The 27,281-nt window shown below is 34.7% G+C and overlaps 1 protein-coding gene and 1 long non-coding RNA gene across 2 annotated transcripts in view; one reads left to right on the top strand and one right to left on the bottom strand.

The window, feature by feature from the left end:
* The window catches only part of LOC127851928 (discoidin domain-containing receptor 2-like), a 210,409-nt gene that overhangs the window by 86,442 nt on the left and 96,686 nt on the right, over positions 1-27,281 (bottom strand). The window lies entirely within an intron of this gene.
* LOC127851934 (uncharacterized) lies at positions 12,095-13,553 on the top strand. The gene is made up of 3 exons (XR_008036058.1): positions 12,095-12,644; positions 12,896-13,120; positions 13,417-13,553. It is a non-coding gene; the product is annotated as an uncharacterized LOC127851934 (long non-coding RNA).

Below are 27,281 nucleotides of genomic sequence, written 5' to 3' on the forward strand. Positions count from 1 at the left end.
TTATATCAAAGAATCTTTTTCTAACAAGCCAGCATTACCACCATCCCAAACACCACCAGCACAATTACTGCAGAGGATATTGCTTGATTCTATGGACCTTAGATTATTTTCTATTGTCCAGTATTTCACTGAACATCGCCCTTACACTTTTGCATTAAGTTGCATTTTTTCTTTCGTTCAATACCATTCCCATTCCATCAGGATACATAATACATGAAATTAATTGCAAGTAATGAAACCCAATACCTTTGTAATTGCACTCACGATCTGTGACTCACTTTTGCAATTGTCACAAGTGATAATTTTATTGGACACATGTATCCGCAACAACCTTAATTAGTGATCATTAGCAGCTCTTACAGTATTCATGGAAGGTGGGAAGGCTGGTGATATCGCAACGATCTTTGATTTCGATCCCGATCAATAAAAGCAACCTCAAATCGATCATTAAAGATTTCATAAAATCTTAAACTACCATCACATTGTGATTTAAGTTTCTATTAAAACATACAGCATTTATGACACTGATAACTTAAAAACATGAATTGTATTTATAGGAAGTTTTTCATGAAAGGTTGACATATAGTTTAAACCCGAAGTTTAGCGACTCTTGCATGATATCTCAAAGTATCAATTATTCAGATTTAAATATTAATTATTCAGATTAAATCAATGCGGCAGGTAATCAAAACAAGTGAATATTTCATTATATATATATTTTATGTTAAACTATACAACCTGGAAATCTCATTTAATATGTTAAGAAATTTTAAATAAATATCTTGTCATTTTGTTTTCACAATGTCTAAATCACATGTGGGTCCTTAACATAACCTACACAAGCTTTAGCATATTGTGCAGTTATACTGAAGGAGACATGACAAGGGAGAGAACTATGTGGAAATCAATAATACTTATTATATTTTCTGCAAGGAATAACACCAATACTGTCTGCATCTGTTCCGTATTACATGACATTTCACACATAAAACAGGAAAATGTGGACAACCGTGGCAGTTGAATTTGCCGCTGACTTGACAATGGATTAGAAATGGGGCAAAAATAAGTAGAATGTTGCCAAAGTGACAGGCATAACAATTGTTGTTTGGGAAAAAAATGTAAGTAATCCTGATGCATTCATGTTTTTTGCCATTTACATAACATCTGCTGGCTGGCAACCAGCTGAGGCACTGCTTGGAACCAATTACGATGAAGTGCTGTAGCAAATGTTTTGTTCAAAGGTCCTTTTTCTAAGAAAAACTTAAAAGCAGAAGCAAAATTTTTTAACAAAGCATAACAATAATAAATGTGTTAATTGATCAATAAAAACAATAACATGTCTATGACATTGTCATCAATTAACTTTTTCATTAAAAACATGATGCATACAAAATGCAAAATCCACTTTTTAAAGAGTAATTCTGACAATTAATACAGTGAAAGCCCTCTAATTACCTGGATGATTCTAAAGCTAATAATGTCAGAGGCATAAAGGTATGTAAGATTTAACAACTTAAGTTGCTGTATAGTTTATTTTGGTTGAACTATCAAATAACAGATTGAATCTGTGTCCCACCAGACTTTCCTTGGCAATTATATTTTTATTTCCACAAACAATTATCTCAATTCCAGCTGAAATGTAAGGGCATCCAATTCTACCAATTAAGAGTTTATCTGACAAGGGTTCCACCATGTTGTGGGTTACACACTACACCTGTCAGCTCTACGTTTGACACATCAGGCTAGACAATTTATATAATACATAAAACATCTTTTTGGGGATAGCTTTTTTGCAAAATGAAAGTCAGTTTTCCCCTAGGTTACTTAATTTTGGGGGTAGCTTTTTTGTAAAATGAATGACAAAGTATGTCAAGCTTTTTTCACCATTTTTACCACCCCCCTCCCTTACTGTCACAAACTCTTAGACTCCCCCCCCCCCCCAAAAGTATGTCGCAAACTCACACTTTCGAACTTTTTTTAGCTCGGCTGTTTTCGCAAACTCACACTTTCGAACTTTTTTTAGCTCTGCTGTTTTCGGAGAAAACCACAGGTATTGTCATAGCCAGCTCGTTGTCCGATGTCAGCCGTCCGACATAGGCGTCATGCTAAAACCTTAACATTGGCTCTAAAATCAAAGTGCTTCCAAGTACAACTTTGAAACTTCATATGTAGATGCACATTGATTAGTTCTACACGCCACACCAATTTCTGGGTCACTAGGTCAACGGTCAAGGTCACTGTGACCTCTAATATAAAACTTTAACATAGGCTCTAAAATCAAAGTGCTTCCACCTACAACTTTGAAACTTCATTTGTAGATGCACCTTGATGAGTTCTACACGCCACACCCATTTTTGGGTCACTAGGTCAAAGGTCAAGGTCAATGTAACTTCTAATATAAAACTTTAACATAAACCTTTACATTCGCTCTAAAATCAAAGTGCTTCCACCTACAACTTTGAAACTTCATATGAACATGCACCTTGATGAGTTCTACATGCCACACCCATTTTTGGTCACTAGGTCAAAGTCGCTGTGACCTCTAATATTTAACTTTAACATAGCCTCTACAATAAAAGTGCTTCCACCTACAACTTTTAAACTTCATATATACATTCACCTTCCTCATTTCTACACGCCACATCCATTTTTAGCTTGGCTGTTTTCGGAAAAACCTGAGGTATTGTCATAGCCAGCTCGCGGTCTGCCGTCATCCGTCCGCCGTAGGCGTCGTGCTTAAACCTTAACATTGGCTCTAAAATCAAAGTGCTTCCAACTACAACTTTGAAACTTCATAAGAAGATGCACCTTGATGAGTTCTACACGCAACACCCAATTTTGGGTCACTAGGTCAAAGGTCAAGGTCAATTCTGACAAGCTTTTGCAGCCGAGCGTTGGCATCCGTTATGCGGTGCCATTGTTATATAATTAATACCTATTTCAAATGAAATCTAAAACACAATTCACTATTAAACCGTATTTAAATTTCACCTGTCAACACCATGAGGTCTGGCAAAATTTCAAGACGCATCTTAAATATTTCAATCAAAGAGCAAAATAAAAATTATGTTACCGGAGGCCATTTAATGAGATAAAAAAAACTTTGATTAAACTGACATTGTTTAAGGAATTATTACTTCAATGATTTCCCTGTAAAACACCATTCTAATACTTTCCAAGTAATATACTGGTTATGATATTCATCTTCAATTTAATTCAAACAAATGGTTTAGAAAGATAGTAAAAGACCAGCGAAGGTACTTTCAAAAACACTGGATCCTATGAGGATACAAGAACAATTATACACAAGTATAATTTATGAAGAAGAAATTGTTCAAACAGTGTAAACAATAAGTATCCTATACCCTAGCGCTTTCAACTATATGTCTTCTTCAGAGGTGTATAGAGATATGAGTTTAAGATTCATCAGTGCCTTGTACAGTAAATATGAAATTAAATCTGAGAAACGAAACTTTATTCATGTGCAGCCATTTGACTCCTCTTTTATTCCCCTTCATGTCCTAAAGAAATTTGATTTATATTAAAAAACAATATAAACAAAATGCATGACTGGTTTGAGGCATATATTTAATAAAATGTTACGTAGAAAATTAAATTATTAAATTGAAAATATATGATAATTTGAATTGTAAACCATGTTCAACGATTTAGCTTTTTATGTTAATTATTAATAAAAGCTACATTAAATGTTTGAACTTTGAATACGCTTTCAAATACACATACAAACATTGTCTTTATGTAATTCTTCAAATGCATCTTTTGACACCCAGAAAGAATTGCATTTGACTTTATTTATGGATGGGCAAATTGAGAAATTTTCAATATAAGTTTAAACCTTTTTATTTGAGCTCAATTGCATTGAAAGGCTTATTTGAAACGCTCTCCAGTCCGTTTCCTGGGACTAGAACCATTACTTGGTGTCTTTGAGAGAGATCTAAAGAACGCTTCCACAGTGGGGAACGAACCCATGACCTCCCAGTTGCGGACACCATATCCACTACGCCAAGGCAACCCCAATTTTTAATATTAACTATTAGATTGCCAAGGCTTATTCTCACTCCAAGGAAATGGGGCTAGACCGTTGAGGATGGATTTATAATTGAAGAGCTTGAATACCTTCACAGGGGGAATGAAAGTATATATTTTTATTTACTTAAAATAGTGAAATCTAGTAACATTAAGTAGACATAATTAATAAAAACAAACACAGGCAATGTTTTAAAATACTTGTTTTAGATACCTGTTTAACTGAAATAACATAAATATAAAAAAATCAATTTTGTTTACTTTTTTGTTTTTTAGAGAAATTTGATTTTAATTTGGGGAGGAATATGTGTACTTTTGGCAGCGGGGAATGGGGCTGAATTTTGGCCCAAAAAGACGAAACTATGCCTTAATTGCCATCAATAATGTTCCCATAAAGTGTCTCTCACAAAATCCCATAGGAAGAAACATTAAAAAACATACAATGAGAAATTTTTGCAAAATATATGAAGCCTTAAAGTGTTATTAATTTATTTCTGGACAGCACATCAAATATCAAACACTATCCAATATAGTCCATTTTCCCATATTTTGCATAAACACAACATTTATTGTTTGTCTTAAGTCCTGTGACAGGAGAGATAAAATATTGTATTGCTACTAAAGAAAAAGAAAGTGTGACATAGCCATGGGATTTATGTCCAACGGTAAAAAGCGATGTGTTTGTGAAACACTATGTCCCCATATATTTGACCTTTGAAATTGAAGGATGACCTTGACCTTTTCCCCACTCAAAATGTGCAGCTCCATGAGATACACATGCATGCTAAATATCAAGTTGCTATCATCAATATTGCAAAAGTGTACATTAAATGAGCAATTTTGACCCATATATTTGACCTTTGACCTTGAAGAATGACCTTGACCTTGATATTTCAGCACTCAAAATGTGCAGCTCCATGCCATACACATGCATGCCAAATATCAAGTTGCTATCTTCAATATTTCAAAAGTTATTGCAAATGTTAAAGTTGGAGCAAACAAACACACAAACCAACCAACCAACAGACAGGGCAAAAACAATATGTTCCCCGCTGTAGTGGTGGGGGCCATAAAAAACAAACTTGTTTCAATAATTTAAGCTCCCAAAGTGGATATATGCATGAACATGTATTAACTGATTTAAAATAAGTTTTTGTGAAGAACTTTGCTGCACAGTTCTCCATTAGTTTGAGACATTTGGTACAGGAGACAGCCAAGGTTAATGCAGTGTGAAACTTTGGCTGTCTTAGACAGACAGTTCACTGGATATGGTGACATGTAATATATGGATATCTATTGATTGCATGGTAGACCACCAGCGTACCAACATTGACATGTTCCCCAATAATGAGATGGTATCATAACAAAGCTGCAATCATTATCAATTATACTTCTTACAGCAGGCCAAACAATCTCATAAAATAATTGGTTTGTATTTGTGTGCTGCTTTGCAATTTTGACAGTCACATAATTTAATCTATCAAAAATTTAGAAGGCTGATATTTAAATGAAATATGTATTTTTCGTCTTGGATACTTTTTACAGTTACAAAGAATCACAATTAAACTGTTTTATTATATGAGAATTCATAATGGATTGCCCTTAACGCCTACATAAAATATAAAAACAAACAAAAACAGATTTTTGCAGTTTTAATAGGTGCATTATCAATTCATAAACTTTCAGACCTAAGTTTTTCAGTTTTGTTTTTTTTTACCATGTTTAAATGAATTGCACTATGTTTTGTTAAAATTTCATGCCACAAACACCTATATATGTTGGCCTTTTTCTTAACCAAACTCAGTGCAGTCTCTTCTGAACTAAAGGGCTTCATATCTGTCAACTGTGAACAGATAAAACATGCTAGATGACATTGATTGCAACGCATTGTTGGAATAGCTGCCACCGGACGCTTTGTTTACTAATCTTAGTAGGCCATTAGTCTTGAATAAAATAATATACATGTTGGTGCATTACAGAAAATTTGATAAAGATCGTCGCCTTCAATTAATGGTACATTTTATGCTAAATTTAATTAACATTATACCACTCTTAACACATCATCTTTCATTATTCAAGTGTAATGCTAGACTTCAGCTATTTTTTTGCAATTTTTCAAAATATTTTCTATTATACATTATGGTTAGCTGCATGCTGAACTAATACTATATTGTTATACTTCCTTTAAAATGCCTGGAATGCCAGCAACCAATTCAACAAAGGAACTTCATGACAAAATATTAAAATCTGCCAATCAACAGAGACCTTGATTGGTGATGGTAATGATAAGCTACATGCAATCGTAATGTGTCAGCCTGATTGCATGTCTGCACACAACCATGCATGCACACCTGCACTATGCCTCCCTGGAGTTAGTAGGGTGTAACCTACACAATGAGATGTACTGTCAGGCAGGGTTTTTCTACCCAATTAATTCAGCTTCTGTTGAATTGGCAGCTGACAACTCAAGGTTTAATGAAGTAACTTTTCTTTTCAGCATTTGTATCAATCAGGAAAATATCATCTTTCAAATGTGCACATTCTTAGTTGCAGTGTGATAGAAAACAGCTCCTGTCCTGCACTTATTTGCAACTTTTTTGATTACTTCTGCTTTGATCCCTTTCAAAAAGGAAAGTTCTTGTTTGTATCAGTAATGTCAGCTTTCAAATATGCACATTCTTTGCACTAATGTTGCATTGTTATTATGGATAATAGTGCATGTCGTGCAGTCATGTTTTGCAAATACAACTGAATTCATATCCTACATGCACACATTTTGATCAATGTAAAAAGGAAAATTTCTGGTTGGTAACCAACACACTCCAAATAAAACATCTTAGCAAGCTTTGTGTTTTATTCACCATAATGATGTGGTAAAATATTTATTTGTATCACTCTAAGCCAAAATGGAAAGAATGTCTGAAACATATTACTTATATGTTAAGATTTGTACTCAACAACCACTCAATTTGATAACAAAAATAATTGTATATTCTTTCATCATAACTGCTTTGATCTATCATACAATGCAAAGCACTTGTGCTATATAAAGTATCCCAGGAATTCTAACTTTTACAGTTTCTTTACATACTCATATACAATTACTATACAGTTTAACAACTCAAATTCAGTCACCCTGGGTGGCAATTAAAAAGTTATTACACCCTGCATCATTCTGTAATATTATGATGCAAATTTCAAGCATGGCGAATAACCCCACCCACTGTGGCGAGGTAACATGTTGTGAAACCAAAGCCACATGTTGTGAAAACTTTTGAAGCTATGTTGACACCACATTTCACCAGCATGGAGCCATCATGCAGATCTTTAAAACCAGCCTGTATTTCAACATTCAAACAAGAAAGGAAAAACCTAGAATGATACCATAGTCCACAGCTTTTCTGGTAATGACGTACTTTTTTCCAGACTTCTTGACTTTCCAAAGGACAGCATAGAAGAAGTAAAATTAAGAACAGCAATAAGTGATGTTACAAACACAAGCGATTTAAATGTACATTTTGGCAACATCAAAAAAATACTTTCATGTTAACCATATTCACACGGTATGAAAATGAAACCCATGAATAGCAAGTTCATCAAGTACACAAAAAACAGCTGTTGCAATTTATTTAAACCAATATTACAACATAAAATAATTAAATGTCCTTTCATGTGACTTAGAAAAAGAAACCAAATGCAATACTGTTACTCTAGACACAAAGGTTGCCTATCAATGAAATCTTGCAGGACCCAACATTATTGCTTCTACAGGACCCTGATGACAGATGGAAACATTCGGGATCATTCAGGAGCTCTAAAAATGCATTTACATAGGTACTGAACAAATAAACAAGCCTTTCTGCAGCACAGAACTGGAGAAATACAGCTGCAGTGTACCAGATTTATGTATGATGGGAAAATAAATGTTTTGAGGTGAAAGCAAAGAGTGATTGGAACAATAAATGCCAAATAAATAAATCATTCCCATACCATATCAGTTTCCAATTATAATCCAATTAAATCAATGTTGTGAAAAAATTCACAGCCCAAAACAGGACAAATTTGTATAAAGGTAAAGGTCCATTAGAAGGAAACACCAATGCAAGTGAAATTTTAAATAATTAAGAACTTTATATAGCCATTTTTTATATGAAAAACCTTGATCATATAACATTGGTCGTAGATAAATACATGCCTGAAAAGGCTTGTCCTCTGTTCCAATACATGTCATAATTTAGTGGGAAATACTATGGATATGCTCCTTTGAATATCAAAGCTGTAGCATTTGTTTTTTCATGTTAAACATCTGTCAACCATGAAAAACATTCATGAAAATTCACACATTTGTTTGAATTTCCTTCAACAAACATTACACCAAATATTCACACATCAAAAGTCTAGGTCCTGTGATTAATTTATTTATCACAGAATAGGCCAATGTGAAATTGTCATTACAGCGCTGCATAATCAGTAACCCAACTCCACCACAAAGGCTTGGAATTATCAAGCTTCTGAGAAACAATGATTTACGTTACCATGACCCCTGGGTGCCATCTCTGGGAGCCCTCCACGTGGAGAGCCCAAACCCAAGCCCAATGGGGTAGCACATCTATACATCACAGGCTCAACATGGCAAAATTAACATTTATCTTCTCCTGATTGAAAAAGCACACCCAAGACGGGAACAAAAGATCTGAGGTAAAACTGAACTGTGTTAAAACACTGTGATTGCAATTCCAACAGCTTTGCCAAGATGGGAAGAGTGATATCGACATTGGCAGGCACTGATTTTTAAGGCAGGATTGTTGAGGATTGTTCTGATAGAGATTGGTACAAGCTTTGCAGATCTGTAATAACTGGGGAATGTCTGCCTTGTAAATTAGGATATAGCAAATTTACACAGACAGCAGTATTGTCATGGGTGCACTTCCAAATCCATTAGGGCTTACAGGCACAAAAAGTACAATATATTCACTGAGTTATGCATCTTGTATATGTAAGTTATTGGCAATTGTGTTCAGACTCCAAACTATGAACACCCTTTGTGTAATACATGAACATTTATTTTGTTGTGAACACCATTGAAATGAATAAAGTGATAAGGATTGGTCATTAACAGTTGTCTTTCCAACTGAACGTCACATGATGATTCTTATAACATTTTATATACCCTGAAATGTATCAGTATGTGGTAAATTTGTCAAATGTTTGTGATTGTATTGGATGAAATTTAATGTCAGAGGTAAACCTAGAGTTGTCGCATCACATTAGCCTCGATATATGTCAACTTCGATCTGACCACACAGGCTAATCAGGGACCCACACAGGGACAACACTTTCTGCCTACACTGGATTTTCATTGAGAAGATACCTCCTTTAAACAAAAAGTTAAAACAAGAGATGTGTTTGTCAGAAACACAATGCCCCCTATTGCTCCGCTTTGAAACCATATATTTGACCTTTGATCTTGAAGGAGGATCTTGACCTTGACCTTTCGCCACTAAAAATGTGCAGCTCCATGAGATACACATGTATGACAAGAATCAAGTTGCTAACTTCAATATTACAAAAGTTATGGGCAATGTTAAAGTTTTCGGACGGACAGACGCCATATATTTGACCTTTGACCTTCAAGGATGACCTTGACCTTTCACCACTCAAAATGTGCAGCTCCATGAGATACACATGCATGCCAAATATCAAGTTGTTATCTTCAATATTGCACAAGTTATGGGCAATGTTAAAGTTTTAGGACGGACGGACAAGAGAAGGCCTGGAAATTTTTGTCCCTAATTAGCCTGTGCAGACAGCAAAGGCTAACCCTGGATGACACTACGCACATGCATATATATATAATGCACATGCATTAAGCCCGGTTATCCCAAAACGTGGCTCACCCTAAGGCAATGTACCTTTATGCCATGAAGTGGGGTAAACTATTTTAACTGAGTAAGCTGTACCACCTCTGTTCACCTTTAGTAATCATAGCTCGGCTCGAATATTCATTTAATAAGAAATGCTCTTCAAAGTCCTGTGGCTACTTAAGAAATACCAGACCATCGTAAAATCTATGAGACAAAACCATAAATGGTTAAGGAATCAAAAACAGGCCCTCCTGTGCTTTCTGAAGGTAATGACTTGTGCTTTTTGGTTCAAACCAGACCGCAAAAGAACTTGACTGTTAGTCGTTCTTCCAAGACAAATAATCAAGGAATGTTTACTTTGTATCACATCAAAAACATAAGATTTTCTAAAGCAAACACGATTAAATGATAGATATCTGACATTTAGACACGTGGATTCCTTTTGATATTGCATTAATAATGGTTTTGAGTGATAAATCATTGATAGAGACATTAAGTAAAGTATTTAAAATGCCACCTTTTTTGTCTATTACTTACATGCCTAATGATTCTAGGATTGCCATGCACACAACAAAAAGCAAGCATGTTCAAGTCTCATTTATTACATAATAAATGTCAGTTTAGTGTAAAGTAAATGATGGGGTATTGAAGGTCAAAGGATTTATATATAAAATATATTTCATATTTGCACATTTTCTTTTTGTATCTCTTTTTTATTTACGGAAAAAATCTGCTTTGTGCTTTCTTTTTTTGTTAGTTATTAATGAGAATTTAATTAATTCTCAATTGTTTGATTTTCCTGTCTTCACTTGACAGAATAATTTAAATCATGTAAATTTCAAGATATTTTGTCCATCACACTGCATGATGATTTTATTTCAAATTAATCCATGTTTTCTGAAATGCAAACAGAACACCATGATTACTATGGAATGAAGACATCACGATGACATTGATAAATGTAAGAACAAACACCACTTTTGCCACCTGAAATGTATATAATGTCATACATGCCATAATTTTTCAGACCAATCCCGGGACATTGAGTTAAATTGTCCGGGACTTTTGCCGATTTTCCGGGACATGTATAAAATGTAGCGATATTTATAGACATACGCATTTTTGGTACGTTTTTTATTTGTTTCGCATCGTTCTCTTGTCAAATAAAAACGCACTTTTTACCAAAACACACATTTAGCGCACTTAAAAGTGCGTTAATTGTGTGTTTTTTGTTAATATGTGCGTTTTCAGTGTTCAAAAGTGCATTTAAGTGAGCTTTTTGTGCGTTTTTGCTTTTCAAGTGCGTTATTTTAGTGAAAAGGTGCATTTTTTGTGTGTTTTCTTCATCTGTAAGTGCGCTTTTGAGTGTAGATGTGAGCAAAATGTGTGTTTTTTATCTAAGAAGTGCGTCTTTTATTTAGGAAGTGCGTTTTTTGTGTGTTTTCTTCATCTGTAAGTGCGCTTTTGAGTGTAGATGTGAGCAAAATGTGTGTTTTTTATCTAAGAAGTGCGTCTTTTATTTAGGAAGTGCGTCTTTTATCTAAGAAGTGTGTTTTAAGGTTTACAGATGTGGGTTTTTTCTCACAAAAGTGCGTTTTTCTATTTTGATGTGCGTCTTTTTTAAGCATAAGGTAGTCTTATTTCATAAGTGCGTTTTTATCATATGATCTGTTTTAAACGGATGTATCTAAAAAGACACATGTTTAACACACTTCTTAAAAAGTGCGTCTTTAACAACCGTTTAGCAAATGTTGTACAGAAATTGAACAAGAAACAAAATTGTTGCAGGCTCTAACAATTTATTTACATCAAATGAATAAACATAGACATATATCTCAGTAACCTGTAATGATATAAGGGGCAGTTTGAATAATTACTGGTTGTCCATATTAACCTGTTTAATGTTTACATACTTTATCATACAATTTCAATGCATACCCTATTGCTTACGTTTTATTCTCAAACATTTCTAAAACTTTCCACCTAAATCAGACTGTGTGTAACTAATTAAAAATATTGAAAGTGTCAAAAGTATTATGTGGGCTTGATAGTATCAATTATATTTCCTCAACATAAATAAGTATTTGAACTTTCTTATACTGATATTTATACGCTAATACAATTAATGTCTACCACATTGACCATAAACATACATTTTAAAAGGCAATTAAAACAATATTTATACTATTAATATTATTTGCTAAAACCATTCAGCATGTTATATTTAAATATTTACAATTAAATATAATGTGTTAAGGGTGCTGTGTATTATTCAATAAATATTTTGGTGTTGAAATGACTGCCTTATCAGTATTTCTCAAATTATGCAATTTTTGGCTTAGACACAGCATGGAATCAGATAAGAGAATAGCCAGTCCCTATCAGTCCTCCATCTAAGCCTAACTAAGGGGTGTTGATATACTTTTGATTTGTTCAGGCCCCATCTATTTGAGAACCACAGACAGGAAGTTATTTTTTGAAAACAAGCAGCATCAGCAACTGACTTTAAGCTAGAATTAAGACTTATTATTCTAGTGTAAAATGTCTTGAAATACTTTCAGCATGAAGTATTGTGTGATGAAAAAAATGTGTATTTACTACAATGTGTAAATCAACAATAAGTTTGTTGCAAAGGAGATTAAAAGAGGGTGGTTAAAGACATATAAAGTGATATGGTCTAGTTCAACAACTACCTGTATTTTTGGAATACTGAAGAACAGTTTGTTGTAACAGGTTCGTATTTTCAATTCTGCATCCCTTTTTTATTTAGTTTATTGAATTAATTATGATCATTATCATATTAATGTATTGTCACTGGTAAATGGATGAGTAAATGTAATGCAATTTAAAAGAAAAACAACACCATTTGAATTATTATGGCTGTATTTTATGGTTATTGTCATCTTAAAGTTATTTATACCTATTTTTGGTCATTAATGAACAGATTTTTCCCCCATATTAAATGAGAACTTTTAATTTTACAGGTTAAACCCCATGGTGACCGTGAAATTTACATTGATCAGAAGATCCTTTGGAAAGAATGTGCATCATCGCATTGCCTGCCAAAAAAGGGAGCAAAAGAGAGACTACCTGATGTGTGGACTTGAATACCAGGTTTTACCCTGCACATTAGCTGGCCGACATGAGGAGAACAGGAGTGGGAAAACCGCGCCCTCTCCTTGACCAAGAAAAGCTGGATTTGTTTAGAGGTAAAACTATACAGGGTTCTGGTTATTGCATTTTAAAGGTGTCACACTTCCGATCAGTCCACACAGCAAAATGAGAACCACGTATCTTGGAACATTTTCGAACAGTATTTTTTTTATCAAACGTATTTATTTATGAAAAGCGTTTAGTCACATGTGATCAGGGGATTAAAATTGCAAAATAAACAACCAAAAACAACAAGCAAACAAACTAGTTTTGATTTAAATTTATAATTTTTATAGCAACAAGATTACCATAACAGCAATATTCAACACTTACATTATAAAATATCTTTCAGGACCTGATCAAATGAGATCATGCACGAGACGCATCGCGCAAAGGCCATGACAGTATAATAGTTGCAAAGAAGTTTGACCGGCTGGTGGCAGACTTGGAGAGACAGATGAGAGCTGCACTCCGCCGCCTCAAAGAAATGCTGACAGGCCTTGATTGATATGCATCTTTCTCATGTATATAGCTGTTCGTGTGTATATACTGTACATGTTATTATAGTATGCTATTATTTTTTGTTTATTTATAATCAAATTTTGTTTATATTTATTTCATCAAATTGCCATTGATATTTAATTACTCATGTATGTTAAAAAATGTTGGTGTACATTAAAGTATAAAATTTAATTATCTTGTAATTATTAAAATACACAAATATATATGTGTATATAATTATTGGTTTTTATTGCATATCTGAATTAAAAAAATCTTTTAACAGCATATAATTGAATCAACTGTTAAGGCAAAAGATGCACCTTTAACGCACATGTGTGCTTTTTGTGAGTGCGTTTTTTGCTGCCATTCATGTGCGTAAATTGCGCGTTTTGTGTGGGTTATAACTGCGCTTAACAGTGCGTTGAATGTGCGCTTTTTGTGAGTTAAATGTGCGCTTTTTTATTTTAACGCACATAAAAGCGCACATTTAACACACATGTGCGCTTTTATGTGGGTTATAACTGCGCTTTTCGTGAGTTAAATGTGCGCTTTTTAAATAAAAAAGCGCACATTTAACTCACAAAAAGCGCGCATTTAACGCACTTAAAAGCGCACATTTTACACACATAAATGGCAGTCAAAAACGCACTTATAAAAAGCGCACGTTTAACGCACATTTAACGCACATAAAAGCGCACTTTAACACACATGTGCGCTTTTATGTGGGTTATAACTGCGCTTTTTGTGAGTTAAATGTGCGCTTTTTATATAAAAAAGCACACATTTAACTCACAAAAAGCGCACATTTAACGCACTTAAAAGCGCACATTTTACACACATAAATGGTAGTCAAAAACACACTTATATAAAAAGCGCACGTTTAACGCACATTTAACGCACATAAAAGCGCACATTGAACACACTTATAAAAAGCACACGTTAAACGCACATAAAGCGCACATTTATCCACAAAAAGCGCACATTTTGTTGTTTGTTTGTTTTTGTTAAAAACTCACTCGGTAAGAAAAAGCGCACAAAAAACGCAGTGCCAATACCGCCACGTTTAACGCACGCAAAACGTACGTAAAACGTACATTTCACACACTTTTTTGAGATGGGTTAAGAGCAAAAGTTTGAAAGCCTATCCGAAATACACTTGATCTATTAACGTCAAATTAAACATTACTACTTCCGTTACTAGATACAAGCCACGTGTTTTCAGTGTAAGCGTTCTAAACATAGATGGTGACGTCACTGCGTTATTGTTATTAAGACCGGTGTGAAACGCGAAGTTGTTGACATGGCGAACGCAATTCAAATTCACTTATTATTTTTAACGTTATGTTTACTGGGGGTTAAGAACAAGACAATAATAAACCTAGTGAGGATGACGTTTTTAAATGCTTACTTTTTTACTCAACTTCTTTGTCGGTTAAACGTGCGAACATAAACAGCTTTCAATTTTTTACTCAGCGATGTTGGACTTCAGATGTGTGAACAACTATCCTTTGCCCTTACGCAGCGGGAAATAATGACGTAATAAATTAACGTCAATTAACAACCACATTAAACAATGCCGCCTTTTCGGTTTGACCGCGAACGTGAGCCGATGGATATGATAACAGGACCCCTGTTAATTGATCGATTTTTACACGTAGCGTAGTCTGCCTATTCGGGTAGGCATTGTCATGGAGACGCTGCAGATATACACAGATTCGAGGTGCAGTTAAGCCTAAGATAAGGTACATGTATTTATGGATTTTGTAAATTCCGGGACATTTGACAGATTTCCGGGACAGCGGGACAAGTTCTTCATTTCCGGGACTGTCCCGGACAATCCGGGACGTATGGCATGTATGATAATGTTATAGAATACACATCACTTAGACATGGAGATGAAGGTTCAGTCACAAAAGCCTAGTTTTAATCACTTGAGCCACAGAACGGAATAACTCTGGGAATAATGCATATGCATTAAGTGTCATTCCAGACTAGCCTGTGCAGTTTGCACAGGCTAACCAGGGACGGCTTTCCGCTTCTCTGAAATTGAACGAAGTCCCTTCTTAACAAAAATCCAATCTAGGTGGAAAGTGTTGTACCTGATTAGCCTGTGTGGACTGCACAGGTTAATCTGGGATAACACTTTATGCACATGCTTTTTTTACTTTCAGTATGTACATATGAGGCCACGACTTTTATATTTCTTGGTTTACAAAACCGCCGACCCTAAGTTTTGGAAAATGGGGAAAAAAATATAATCGGAAAATCATCTTTTTTTAAAATATATTTTATTCCCGATCGCACTGAAAATAAGCGTAACGAGAGAAAAAACGATCCGGTTTGAGTACGGTTGCAAATAAAATCAAGTAAGTACAATCAACTATTGGTTCACATATATTGCAGAGATCAGGATATTTTTCATTGTGACACATTATGTACCAGTCCAGAAGTTATATGGGCACGTCTCAAAATTTATTTTGGGTAAAAATTACAGACAATAGGAAAATCAACGTCAGTAAATGTTGACCTCATCAAAATTTATTTCCGAGTCTGTGACGCAACCATATTGTTTAACATGTTAATTATTTTAAACAAACCCGATATAATAGTAGATAAAAAAGTATTACCTTATAATTTGATAATTAGTATAAATAATCCAATAAAACACTGCCATTATTTACGATATATGTGTTTAGGTATTTTGTAAACACGTCTTTCATAGTTTATAGGAACTGTACAGAAAGTTTGGAAATCAGAACAAATCGGTATATCTCTGAAAATCATTGATAAATGTATTTGTCGTTTCAATGCTAAGGGCCGAGTAATTTCGGCAAATCGGAACTCAACTTGCGTAAAACACTAGCTCAATTAACCGTTAAACTCCGCCTCCATTCTCTGCAAAAGATTCGAAGGCGGAGCTATGCACGTGCTATTATTAAATTGGAGAATTGCAATTGAGAAACAAACACACGATTGGTTTGGCATGTTAATTGCTATACAAAGGATTCAAATTTTGTTGGCGCTAAATTTGTCGCTTTATTGCTTCAGACAGACAGCGGCTTTCCTTTGATGACGTCAAACTGTCAATTCACACAGACTGCACATTTTCGGAAGACTTTAACTGCATGGCTCCTTGTTTACAATTCCAGTAAAACAAATGGGCCTGAAAGGCCCAAAGTCGCTCACCTGAGATAAAAAGAAATGACCTGTTCTTTGCAGCCCAAGATATCAATGGAACAAATGTTCTAACCAAGTATCATGAAGAATGAACAACAAATGGCCCCTTGGCGGCCAGGTTTTTTTAACAGACCTGAACCATTTTTTAACTCTTCCAAGATATGTCAAAATTTCATGAAGATTGGGAAAAAAAATGTGTCTTCACATGTTGTCACTATATACATATAAAGAAAACTGCCCAACTCCCTGGCGGCCATGTTTTTTCACTGATCATGACCATTTTCAAACTCGTCCGAGACATCCACATATCTAATGTTTTGACAAAATTTCATGATGATTAGGCAAAACATGTGACTTCTAGAGTGTTCACAACTTTTTTACTATATAAATATAAGGAAAAAGACCCCCCAGCGGCCATGTTTTTTTACAGATCCAAACCATTATCGAACTCAACTGTCCTATCCAGGCGTGGTAGTGCAGTCTCCTTCGCTTACGCAAATGAACCGGTCACAGGACGGTAACAAGTTATGTAACTTTGTAAGCACTTATGTAATGCGGAAATATTTAGTTGACAAACTCTTATTTCCGGTCAGGATGACTATACTGACTGGTTGTAATTCAATTAACTAAAGGCGTTCAGTCAGGGACGCCTAAATACACTCAAAGAATGTATTTATAAGTGAAAACCAAGGCAGCTTTAACAAAAATAACTAATTTTTATTCCAAGAACTCGGAAAATGAAGAACAATGACAGAAAATTAAGAACAGGTACAAGCCAAGTCTAAAGAATCTAAGTATCGTTACAAAAATGAACAACATACAGCAAATACCTTAATGAATGTAAAAAGAAGTTCAAAATCTGTCAAAAAAACTGATATAAATATAAGTTACTGTTAGTCTAGAAAGTACTTCAAAAATTTAGTTTACAAAATAGGTCTAATTTAATCTAAAGAACAATATTTATGAAGATTAGGAAACTTCAGTGAATCAAATGTAACAAGAGGGCCTGAAAGGCCCAAAGTCGCTCACCTGAGATAACAAGATATTATTGGGACAAATCTTTTTACCAAGATTCATTAAGATCGGAAAATAAATGTGGCCTCTAGAGTGTTAACAAGGTTTCATTATATAGCAATATAAGGAAAAATGCCCCGCCCCCTGGAGGCCATGTTTTTCAATCAACTGGCATCATTTACAAACTCGTCCAAGATATTATTGGGATAAATCTTCTGACCAAGTTTCATGAAGATTGGTCAATAAATAACTAGAGTGTTCACAAGATTTTACTATAGCCATATATAGCCATATAAGGAAAAATGCCCCGCTCCATGGCAGACATGTTTTTTAAGCAAAGGTTACCATTTTTTAAATCATCTAAGATATCATTAGGACAAATCTTCTGAGCAAATTTCATGAAGATCGCAATATAATGTGGCCTCTAGAGGGTTAACAAGGTTTTACTATAGCCAAATAAGGAAAAATGCCCTGCCCCCTGGCGGCCATGTTTTTCAACCAACCGACATCATTTTCGAACTCGTCCAAGATATCATTGGGATAAATCTTCTGACCAAGTTTCATGAGGATAAGACAATAAATGTGGCCTCTACAGTGTTAACAAGATTTTGCTAAAGCCATATAAGGAAAAATGCCCCGCCCCTTGGCAGCCATGTTTTTCAAGCAAACGTAACCATTTTCGAACTCATCCAAGATATCATTGAAACCAATCTTCTGACCTAATTTCATGAAGATTGGACAATAAATGTGGCCTCTAGAGAGTGAACAAGGCAAATGTTGACGTCGCACAACTGACAACGCACGACGCACAACGGACGACGGACAAAAGGCGATCACAAAAGCTCTCCATGAGCACGTTGTGCTCAGGTGAGCTAAAAACACTTGCTTACATTAAACTTTGGATTAAATTATCAAAATAAAGCAAAAGCGAAGTTGACAAATATGATTAAATTAGTTCGCATCAGTTCAAATAAGACGTTTGGCGTTGTAAATCAACGAGTTTTCATGAAAACAACAAATTAAACAAACATAACCGCGACGACGCGGGGATCGATCGACCTCTATTTTTTTTCATGGACGATCTCATAAGTTGAGTAAGAGCAAGCACATAATTTGTGTAAGAGTAGTTTATCTTATATAAGATTTATGCAACGGGCATCGCATTGCGTTATGGTGCGCATCGAATTGCGGAAATGAAGCGCAGTTTTTTGTTTTAATGGAAGAAGAACGCATGTCATGTAATGGAGTGTTTAAAATTGCCTGATGTTACAAAAGATGCTTTTAGGACTCATTACATTTGATGATATAGATGTGTTTCATTGCATAATTTGATGTTTTGTCTCTGTGTTAAGGTTATAAAAGATATGTTGTCCTTGTTCTGATGTTATTAGTATTAACTTTTTTTTCCAATGATGTTTTTTTTTTTCTTTTTTTTTTTCGACCGCCCGATGGACCATTTTCAAAATAATTTTTGTAAACCAATAAAAAAAAAGTCGTGGCCTGAGGACTATGGGAAAAGTCTGCAGTGACCTTGACCTTTCAGTGATCGACATGGTTTTGCATAAGACATAATTATTGTCTTTATATCATGATCATTTGGGCCTATTTATTTTTTAAATCCCATTCCACATGAAAAGCTATGGGCTGGACAAAAGCATGTACCTTAACGGTTGTCATGTGAAGAATATGGACAAGTGTGTCCACTGTAACCTTGACCTTAAAAGCAAGTGACACAGTTTTGCATACAAAACGTCTTGTTGATATGCTGATTATTTGTTGCAACTTATTATGAAATTCCATCATGCACAATAAAGTCATGGGCCAGACACAAACATGAACTTACATTTGACCCATATAAGAAATATGCAAAAAATATCTACCTTGACCTTGAAGGGAGTGACATGGGTGCTGCATGCGCCACACGGTCTTCATTAATGATCATTTGGGCAGACTTTTATGTTGAAATCCCATAACGAACAAAAACATTATGAGCCAGACATTAAATGTCCCATACACACACGCTCACCACCACACACCTTTTTTAAGGGTTGACACTATATGCCCTTCATCCATTATCATGAAGGGGGCATAAACAATTGGACAATGATCTAAGTCTTAATAGGAGGCGCTTAATCTTTCTTATTTAAAAAAAAATCTGCAGAAAAACACAAGGAACTATAATTATACATCAAGATCACAAAAGTAACAATGATTGTACTGTTTTCACAAGATTGTTCAAGTTTAAACCAAAATTATTTTTTTAAGAAATAACTTGGTTCTTCAAACGCCTCAACAAGGCTACAAGGTGTTAAGTATTACCATTAACAGGACATGTTTATCTCAAAATCAATGTCACAAGACACTTTTAAATCAATAGCAATGGGGTTACGTTGATAGCCTTACAGAAATGCATGGATTAGGTACGATGGTCTTGTGTTCCTGAAGTGAAGCATCATAGGAGATAAATGATTGAATTAGCTGCAATAAGTGATGTTCAGTAAATAGTCTACACTGTATAAGGTGGCATTTTGTGATACGCCAGCTGTGAGCTAAGATAACATGGATTACATGGATATCGTGGACAGCATGGTAGCGCTAGAATGTGGGACGCAAGGACAGACAGATGGTTTACAACTGCATAGACAATGTAGTGAGACAGTGGGTTTAAACCTTAAGTCACAGTGGACTTGTGCAAAGTTTAAACCTGCATAAACGCTAAAGTTACAGTGGACTTGTGTATTGTAAAAGCTGCATAGGCAGTTTAGTCACAGTTGAATTGTGTATAGTTTAAACCTGCACAGATCCTTAAGTCACAGTAGACTTACCTATAGTTTAACCTGCATAAATACTGAAGTCACAGTGTACTTGTGTATAGCTTAAACCTGCACAGACACTTAGTTTGTAACAGTGGACTTGTGTATAGTTTAAACATGCACAGACACTTAAGTAAAAGTGGAGTTGTGCATAGCTTAAAGTTGCACAGACACTTAACCCTTTACCACTTAGATACATATTTTGACGCATTTGTAGTCCCTTAGAAAGTTAAAATTAATTAAAGACCCTTCTAAGTAAGATTTAAGTTTTTAAGGCTTCATTTCCAACAGTTAGATACTGATGAGCAGAAAACAGCATTAAACCTGAATAGACTGCTAGTTTCTCGCAGGATGTTCTGGTATTATGCTGTTAGCACATAGCCATTTTAACTTTGTTTCTGAGTGGTAAAGGGTAAGGGACTACACATGCATGAAAATGCATATCTAAGTGGTAAAGGGATAATTATCTGATTTTACAACACATTTTGTTATTAATTATCTGCTTAATATTGCACTCTTTTGAATACTAGTATGCCCAAATTTCAGGATTCATAATGAGAATGCAATAAACTGAAATAAAAATAGTGTTCTATAAAAGCAAACTTTTAATTAGTATCATTATAAAATTGAAGTATATAAATTAAATGATGATTTTCTAATTAAAACATCACAACAAACAACCAACAATGCATGGATTTATTTGTAAAAATATCTGCCTCATATACCGTAAAAAGTTGTGTATAAGGCGCACTTATATAACCCAAAAATTCATTTCAAATACTTGATGCGCGTTATGCACAACTACAGCCATGCCAAGACATTTTTTCCCTGTCAGTTACCCAGTTGCGGTAATTCATATCAAACTGTTTCCTGGTGTTTAAACTGTAACTATGTTAATAATAGTGTTATATTTACGATCTGAATAAGATGGACAAACATACTAAAGTTAAAATAAATATTTTCTATCTTTTTCAGGTACGTACAGAGCATTGAAATCAAATAAATTTGAAGAAGAGAATGAAAAACAAGGAAGCCATTTTAATTTAAATGTTATTGTTTTCCCACAATATTCTACCCTACTGTACTAGGGTTACACAATTTATTTGGAGGCACTTGTCGATTTACAATAGTATGTCGGCAAGGTCTTTCCCAATATATTTATGATTATTTTTCTTGCTTTTCAAATGTGTTAATAAAATTGATGTTGTGTTTGTTTACACGTTTTCATACGTCTTGTCAAGATTGAGGATGTGGTTATCGAGCAATTTGCGTCACCTGTCAAGTTTTGTGTAGCTGGGCTATTATCAAAAAATGCGAACCGGCAAACGGCTTCACACCTCCATTGTTTGTTTATCGTTGGTAATGTCGTAATGGTGTTGAGAAATTTGAGTCCTTTAAGTCTCTTGTCAATTATAGACACTCCAAAAGAACGCATGATATCAGCAATGTAAATAAACACGCGGTTGTGAATAAGTCATGCATGAATAACCACGTGACAATACCAATCGATAATGTCAGTTTCTTAGTTATAACTAATCCATCCCTTATGTGTACACCTCCACGATAAAATCGTGGACAGTTACTTCGGAGACATATGATGAAAACCTTGATGGTATCCTCGTGGAAAGTGTGCATTTCATGCATAATTCATTTAAATCCAAACATTTATTTTTACGCATAATATGATTTTATAAAAAAACACAAACTATTTGTATATCGTTATCATCTTTAAAATAATTAATAATTGAAGCAATAAAAGAACACGGAAGATCGGCAATGTAAATATAACGATTTTCAGTTAGCCTGTGGTACGGAATTTTTCCCCCGATTTGTTTGCTTCAAAAACTTTTTTCCCGATTTTTTAGCTTTAAAAAGTAGATGCGCGTTATACATAAATGCGCGTTATACACAGCGTTTTACGGTAAAAGCATCTTGCAATTTATTATGTTCATTAATGCCAAATTACTGCGATATTTTTTCCATAGAATTGCACAGATTGCTTTTGAAGATAACAGTCTGTCAGATCAAATTAATTAGAACTAACTGATGTCATTTCCTTTGAGGTCTATGTATAAAAACATATCTTGACAATTATAAATTATCCCTGATAGAGCCTTTCAAGACTCCATTGAATCTACATTTTTTGCAGAAATATTTATTAAAGGTCGGATAGTTAACAATTGAAAGCAAAAAGCTCAAGCAATAAGGAGAGCTTACAATTCCTTAGCTGGATGTAAGTAAGTGAGTAAACATGGTTAAACAGAGAAACTATTTCTCCCTTCATTCAACAATCTAATTCTCACTCTAACTCTTGCTAAGAGGGACAATTTTTGCCACTGCCACAATAATCTGTCATAATTTGTTTCAAGGAAAGTCATTTAATTCATTTTTATTCAAATCCCCTTTCAGCATGCCATGACTGCATTAATCAAATTGTTAAAAATTGACAGGACAAGGTTTTCAAACAATGGCTAAAACCACAAGTGCCATGTCTGGTTTGGACACTCCATTGTGTCAAAACGATTCCAGGCAACAGGCATCAGGTAGGTCATCAAATTAAAATTCTTACAATGAAAAATCACTTGTCATCTGCATTTAATTTGTCTAAATCACAATGTGCCAGAAAAGAGAGGAGTGTGACCTTTTGGAGACTGTCTAAAACAATGGACCAAATCCAAAAGTCTGGTGACCACAAGAAAAGTATCATTTTGCATACTGCTGTAGTCCTTTTTAAGGTTTAGGAAATGAGGGCATGGCGCTGATTTATGAATCTAAAAAAAACAAATGGTCAACAGATTGAAGATTGGCCCCTAAGGTATGGAGATAGTGTTCATCAAATTTCTGTGATGTGAGCTTTTTGTGTTGGACAATATCTAACTAATTTATTACACTCTGACCTTTGGACATAACTGATACAAGACACCTCTGCATCAGATAAAAAGACCAACAAATCACAATTATTGAGTAATTGTCCATTATTTTTTTAATAATTGTGTCCTTCAAAGTGGTTACATGCAACTTTGTTCAATGGGGGTATTGTCTAAAGCATTTCCCATTCCATGATTACTATCAGAACAATTTATTACCCTATAACCCCTGAGTGAGCTGCCACTATTGTCTGCCACTGGGCCCCAAAGACACAAAAGGAAAAAGAAACAAATGACAGATATAGAAAACACTTAGCTTCCAGACTGCAAGTAAGGAATTAAATGGAGAAATGCAATAATATAAGATTTTTAGGCAGATCAGAGAAGTGTACCGTAGGTTTCCACGTATAGCGCGCAGTGTTTTACCTTCAAAATTCAAATTAAAAAGCTGGTGCGCGCTATACATTGATACAACGCTATCCTGGCTGCTAAATTGGTAAAAAAATATGTTGTGTAGTCGTAAATAATCAAAATGGCCGCCATGTTTTTTTCCAGAAAACTACCACCCTATAATCGTACAGACTGAGGGGCCATTGCCGAAACAACAAGAAGTCGCTACTGGTAGATATGAATGTGGTAGAAGAAGTTTTGGTAAAAAAAAATTTGTTTGAATAAATTTGCGGACATTTCTTTGTGTTTTTACACTTCTTTATTGATGAATTCCGATGGGGATTGTTGTCGACATTCCGGAGAGCAGGCAAGGGTAGGTGCGAACGAGGTCTTTTTTGCGGGTAACGGTAGGTGTGAAAGGGGGTCATTTTGCACTTCGTAATTGGCAGATGTTATTGAGTAATATGTGCCACGACTTGTTAAGACGCTAATTGACATTTGAGACACTTATTGACACTTGAGAACGTGAAGATATGCAATTGCATTTTGTGTGTATAAATATTGAACGTTCAACAGTGGTGTACCTTAACAACTGTATCCCTGTCTCCCATGCAACATTCAAATTTACCGGTAATGCCCAGGCTTTCCCCGAGGAAAAATCATACAATGAACACTAATTCTTATTTTCTCACGTTTATCACGAAATGCACGTAGACTGTTAATCTTTTGCTAGAAAAATTACAAAATCGTCAGAAAAGTATAGTGCTATGCAACCCATGCTCCTAATCATAATGACGCTTCCGATTTTGAATGCTTAATTAAACTTTCCAATGCCCTGGATTATTGGATTGTGCAATAGTAAAATGGCGGCCATTTACGGTCCGATTTGGTGGTTTTATTGTCTTTAAATATTTTTTTCTCCATTTTTGCATTTAAAAAACAGCCTGCGCGCTATACACGGGAGCGCGCTATACGTGGAAACCTACGGTACTCAGAAAACTGTGTCATCAAAAATGCTCTATATTAATATGATCTTCTCTCTGGGAAACAAGGGCTTAAAGCATGTGCATAAAATGTTGTCCCAGATTAGGCTGGAACACAGGCTTATAAGGGACAGCTCTTTCAGCCTAGACTGCATTTTCATTTAGAAGAGAATTCCTTCAAAAAAAGAAAATTCAAATGAAGCCGAAAGTGTTTTCCATTATTAGCCTGTGCTTTGCAACGAGTAATTAGAGACTGCAAAACACTTTTTTCAAACCTGGTCAATGAAAACTTCATTGATAAACACAGCATGTTATATGTGTTTCAAAAAAAGATATGATAAAATATAACAGTTTCATTACAAATATTCTTGAAATATCGTTGATATATACTTGAAATACTTCAATCATAATGAAAACCAAAGAGAAGAATTTTCCCAAATTATATGCTGCAAGACACTCAGGCCACTGTAAATATTTACAATCCAAGTAATGAATGTTTCTCACTTTAAATAGGTGTCAGGCTTTCATTTTGGCAAATGCCAGTTCATTAAGTAAATGCAAATGTAGATAACAAACTCTTTAAATGGAGAGACAGAAGTTGACATTATCAGTCTAAAATTTGCATCAAACAACCAAATCCATTTAAACTTGTGACAAAACGATTTCAAATTAACAGGTAACTGAAGAAGCGAGAACATATGCCACAATCTTCACAAAAACCATTCCTCTTGTTTGCCAATAAACCATTTATGACTCCAGAAGACAAATACCCCCTATAGGACTGAGATGAATTTCCAACACAGAAATAATAAATCAACCAGGCACCTGCTCCCCAGCTAAAAACCTGAGATCATCTTCTACACAACAAAACAACAAATCTTCAAGATTTCTAATAGTTCAAATTGAACCCATTCTTATATGATAACCAACATTTTTTCACAAAATTACTCAAATTCTCATCTTCGACCTGCCCAGCCCTTCTCATGATGCTGTTTGCTCAACAACCCAGCTCCTGATTGGTCACAAGACACCACACTAGGTCATGTGACACTCATGATCACCCTTGGCAACCAATGTTACCCATAATGCACCATGCTGAGCCATTCTGATGCAATGTCCCCTTTTAAGTAGGTTTAAATATCAAACACAGCTGTAATAATTATGATGATAAAAGCGGAAATGTGAAAAAAAATATTACACCACCATTTGTCCTAATTGAAAGGCAAATTGCAACATTTCATACAGATAATGGCAACTAATTCCATTTTTGTCACCAAACAAACTCTAACTACCGAACTGTTGACATGGATGCAGCCAGTTGATATGGATATCTTACAGAACTTTTCAAAACGGGAAACTGAAAAGTTTCAAACTGAATAACTGGGCAGGAAGCTTTTTCTAACGAGTTATTTTTTTAATGACAAAAAGTGCTTGTTCATAAATGGAAATGAAACTACACAAAGAGGCATCATAAGATGAGTTACTGATACATTCATACCAAGACAATTGTCTTAAAGTAAACTGAAGTGTGGACTTAGAAGAAAAAATCTGAAATTCGTCACATTGTCCTTGTTTACCAAAACACACAGGAACACACAGAAAATCTATGAAGTTCACAGTTCACTTTTTTATTAGGGTACATTTATCAAATCAAGTAGAAACCCCAGAGAAGTGTCATCATTTTGTGAGTAAATTGTCACCTTAACTGGCTTATTATTGCCAAGTTGGTATTAGGCACGTATTAATCTTGCCCAGGGAGCCATTTCATGATAAAGGCCACATAATTCTCTGTAAAGTCATTCATTTCAATCGCTGAGTTTTGCTGACAATTTTGCCCTAATTCCTTTTCAGAAGATTCAAACATCAATCATTTAAGAACCTTAAAAAAAAAAAAACATTCATGAATTGTTTGGAAATTAGTTGCTTATATTACACAATTCTTGAATCAGTCTCAATTATGAAATGACTTTTTTAAATTTCTAATTAGTGTTGTTTCATATTGTGCTATACATTGTGTGTGTAATTGTGTTACATTGTTATTAGTGAATTCAATTTATTTGTTAAGAATGACAGCTCAACTACACACAATTAGTTCTATCTGATGTCTATCTGGAATCGCAATACAGACATAGCAGACAATGTTGGCGTAATGCATTAACAAACAGGGTGAAAAACATTCAAAAGACAGAGGAATCTTCCATATCTTGTCAGTTAAAAGCATTTCAAATAGCAGGAAAGACATGGCTTTGTTCAAGTGTGAAAATACAACCACCTGGAATAGATCTAATCTGTTTGCATAGCACTACTTGTTTTATGTTCAGATAAGTGTTAGGTTTTTTTGTGTATGCATTGTACTCTTGATGTTATTATTTGAAGTCTTCTTATTAAACATTATCAGAATTAGTTTAAAAACATTTTGCCTAAGAAAGTCCCAAAAATGTTCTGACCACAAACAATTCTGAGCATTTGCCT

The sequence above is a fragment of the Dreissena polymorpha genome, chromosome 11 (genome assembly GCF_020536995.1).
Source record: "Dreissena polymorpha isolate Duluth1 chromosome 11, UMN_Dpol_1.0, whole genome shotgun sequence".
Taxonomy (NCBI): Eukaryota; Metazoa; Mollusca; class Bivalvia; order Myida; family Dreissenidae; genus Dreissena; species Dreissena polymorpha.